The sequence below is a fragment of the Trachymyrmex septentrionalis genome, unplaced genomic scaffold (assembly GCF_001594115.1).
Source record: "Trachymyrmex septentrionalis isolate Tsep2-gDNA-1 unplaced genomic scaffold, Tsep1.0 scaffold192, whole genome shotgun sequence".
Taxonomy (NCBI): domain Eukaryota; kingdom Metazoa; phylum Arthropoda; class Insecta; order Hymenoptera; family Formicidae; genus Trachymyrmex; species Trachymyrmex septentrionalis.
The window spans coordinates 7,794-12,222 of NW_017305094.1; the positions used below are offsets into that span (position 1 = coordinate 7,794).

Here is a 4,429-nt window from a genome sequence, read left to right on the forward strand (position 1 = left end):
ATATTTTTTTATTGTTAAATGACATACATAATTAATGCTCTCCGAAGACCAGAGCGATCAACTCACACTCAATTATATTATTGCGGTCGAAGGATTCGTTATCATACATCGTTTTTAGTATGCTCGCAGATTTCGTAACAGTGGACGCGATATTAAGAAGTCGCGAAAATTTTTTGTCGACGTTATCGGTTATTGCAATTAAGGAGGAAATGAGACGATTTACACAGTATTCGAGATTAAATATTTATATTGAGTACAGTGCTTTTCGACAAGGATAGACGAGCTGTACTTGTTTCTAGACGCAGTATTGGTAGATTGTTAATTCGTCCGAAGCGTAATGTTAGATTTCCAACGTACATTGGGGACGGACGTATTCCTCTATTATTCTCATCTGCAAAAGGGACAAAATGACGAGTTTTTGTTCAAGAAGCTCTCTCCACAAATGTTCGGTGAAAGTGGGATCTCTTTACAGTGACAATCTCCCAAAATGATGGTTACGTAAGAAGGGAGTTTGACATTGATACCAATGTTCAAGTATTTGTAGCCAGTTACAGTTAACGGATATCTTCTCTCGAGAATGTGTACGATAGGACGATGTGCGATTTGGTATTTGTAATTAAAGAAAAAAATTAGTAGATGGAAAAAATAGACGCAAAGAAAAAAATACTTATCTGATTGTTCTTTATCTGGATTTTCACCATTCAAATCGTCGAATTTTTTCATACTTCGTTCATCACGATCATCCCGTTCCATGAGATAATTTTCGATATCCTCGTTGTTGAGCATTTTGTATTGTTGTATTTTTTTTTCGCAGTATCGTCTTCACGATCGGAAAGCTTGGAAAGTGCATACAAACAATGTTGTTCGAATGATTGTTTCTTTCATACTGATCTTTTAAAACTATTATATTATTTATTGTATATGTCCTTTTCCCCTTCTTCTTTTTATTCCTCGTTGTGTTTTGTCAATATATATTACTCGATTGAATTAGTCGACCTAAGATATCCTGCATTTGTCGCAATAATCCGTCTCTCAAACATTCGACGTTGAGTATATTTATATTAAATTTACCAGCCTCTGTTACATTTCTCGTGAATTCATTAAATCTGTAAAATTGTTGTTTTTTGGCAAGGTCGGAGCTGGCGGTATTCCTAGGAATACTGCTTGTAACGATTGATACGAGCGAACTCTCATATTACATTCGTCTATCTGCGCTACATCGTTGTTATCGAAGATTGTATAGGTTTGTCTTCTGTTAGTATTTACTACGGTATTAATCACAGTGTTCGTAGGAAATTCTAAACTCGAGAGACGTTTTGGCCAACCTTCTTTCAATGAAACTGGGATCGACTATGTAAACCATATTATTTACAAACACTACTATTTCACCCAAGGCTTTTGATATGCGGCTGATAAGGAGAAATTATCCAGAAGGAAATTCATGTAGCTGTTTAGTAAATATGGTCCGTCGTATTTTTTATCATCTATATTTATCGACCATACGTAGCGTTGATACGTGATGAATATTCGATGATGTAATACCAACATCGTATCCACATATTGTAAAAGTACAGAGCTCTCGTATGTACTCGGGTTTATTCGTCATAATTTCGGTAGTTGACGTTGGTAGTTGTGTAGTTGTTGTTATTGTTGTTGTTAGTCTTGGATTTTTAATTCCATAGAGATGTTGAATGGCTAAAATGTCCTCTATGTTAAGCTTAACGGTTTTATTATTAGTATTACTGACAAATGCGAACATTATGGAATCTTCACGCGAACTTTGTGTTAATCCTAATGTCCAATTTCGTGTGTTAACGTATTAAGCAGATATTCCTTGTTAATAGCAGGTTTTTCGCTTAGGTATATATGCCATGTTTTTGTACTGTCCATGTGTATTTCAGCGATGTAATTGGGACGATTTGAAGGATAGAATGCGTGAGCGAGTACTCCACCAGGTCCATCGAACGAAGAGGAACAAATTTCTTCATTACGTTTACGATCAGCATATGTGTGTGTACCACTACGATAAGATATTAAGATGTCGGGATTTAACGTTTTACGTTAGAACAATAAAGACGAATTCGCTGCCCATAGCGAGAACGCGAATGCGGTAGTTTTCAAAGTCTGTGCATCCGCTAAATGAAAGTTTCACGTGAGATGTGTTTTCGCCCATTTCCTCTTACCCGTATTTTGCTCGTGGTGCGGAATGTCCGGGAGACCACATCGTGGTTTACGCATTTGATGCAACATATAATTATTCAATGTACCCTGTATTTGATAATATTCTCGAAACAACAAAAAACAACAAAATCGCTTGTTTAATTTCTCCCTCTTTGATCGATGATTGCGTATTGTTTTCAACGTTACTCAAATAATCATACTTTTGTAGACACAGAATTATAAAGGACAAGGATTCTGACCTATAAAATGCAATTCAATAGCATAACTATATTTCTGCATTTAGAACTTACCAACCTTTGAATTGAAGAAAGTTTTCACCTTTGAAAGAAGAAAGTTTTCGCATAATCGAATGGAGAATTACTCGAGGTTTGAAGATTGCACCTGCATTTACAATTATAGCATAATTACAGATTTATTGATCGATGTAATGCCTTGAAAAGGACGGATATAAAGTAATTATGCACATAAAACATAGATTTTGCTGTGAAATGCTTTTGTGTATAGCTTAGCTCGTGTAGTTATTGCTTTTGTTACCTTAATTAATATTCATGACATAAGTTCCGCGATTCTGTTGAATATTTTTTTTAATTGGGTCACTTATTCCATTGTAAAATCTTATTTTTTTGTTATTGTGTCTCTTTACAAGAAATTCTCTTGTCAGTTTCCTAACAGCAATAATAGGTATTACTGATGCAAAGATGGGTTTGGAAAAATAAAAAATAAACATTTTTATAAATTTCCCACAAGTCCAGCCGTTAACGTGCAATAGAAAAAGAATTGTGTCATCAAGCTAACCGAAAATTGCCGGAATAAATTTGTCTGTGAAGATCATTTTGAAAAAAATTTGGTAAATTTTACAAAGCACTTATTGAACCCTTTAGTAATTCTTTCTCGATTACAAAGTGTATGTGATTCCAGAATTTAATTTTAACAGAAATTTCGATGCTCTTTCAAAATAATCTAGAAATTGCTAATGATTGACAACTACTAAACTCAGCGAATTTGTTTGCTGGATGCAGTGATTTAAACCGTACGTTAACTGACCGTACGTTCAGTATCAATCGACTGTTGACAATGTTTTCAGTGTAACTGACAGTAATACATTGCCCCTAATGTTCCTGCTAACTTAAGCGTAGAAAAAAGTTTACGTATTGTCGGCGTTAACGATAACAGTTCTAATAATATTTCAAACATAAATTTTTATAAACAAAACTGTATTTGTAAGGATGCAAATTGTCAACGCGATGATAGCGATGAGAATGACGATATAACAGTTACGAATAATTTGACAGAATGTAATGAGACAACATCAATAATATTGAAACAAAGAAAAACTGGTTTCTTTTTTGATAGAAGTAGGAGTATCTTTGAAGTCAATATGAGACACCAACAAAACGTAAAATGTATAAAATTTATCATAGAACGGTTAACAGACTGTGTAAAATCAAAAAGTCACTTCACAACGAAAGGGACGCTTTGAAGAAATTACAAAAACTATATACAAGAATAATATTTTACAATGCATAGAAAATAAGTTGAATACTGTGATTCAAAACTTAGATTCGCAGTTGCGAAATGTAGATTGCACTCCAGCTAGAAAATAGTGGACTAAAGAAGATAAGACATTTGCTTTATTCGTTTATAAACGAAATCCGCGTATTTATAAATATTTGTCTGCTTTCTTCTATTTGCCATCACCTCGGACTTTAAAAACTTTATTTTCAAAGGTTTCTTTTGATACCGGAATAAATGAACTGTTACTGCAACAACTTAAAATTAAAATTGATGACATGCACAAACTGGACCGATATTGTACTTTAGACGAAATATCGTTAGATAGTGGTTTACATTATCATGCTCACAAACAAATTATTCGAAGATCTAGGAGAGTTGGGCCGATGTAATAAACCAGCAAATCACGCATTGCTACTAATGATAAGAGGTTTGAAAAAACCCTAGAAGCAAGTGATCGCCTATTATTTCACTGTTGGTTCAATTTCTGCTTCTAACCTTAAATCAATTATCGCAAATGCGATTTTGAAACTACAAGAAATTGGAGTCATAGTAAAGGCGACTGTTTGCGACCAGGATTCTACTCAAAAGAAAGCAATTTTTTCAAAAGAATTGTGTGCTGAAAATACAATTGATGCAACTCCGTATACATTTGTAATCAATAACAATAATTAATAAGTAACAATTCTTGACGTTCCACACTTAGTAAAATGCACTCAAAACGCTCTATTATACG

At 33.9% G+C, this 4,429-nt stretch overlaps 1 pseudogene; it reads right to left on the reverse strand.

The window, feature by feature from the left end:
* Positions 1-466: 466 nt before the first annotated feature.
* Positions 467-4,429, reverse strand: part of LOC108747117 — a 14,172-nt pseudogene continuing 10,209 nt past the window's right edge.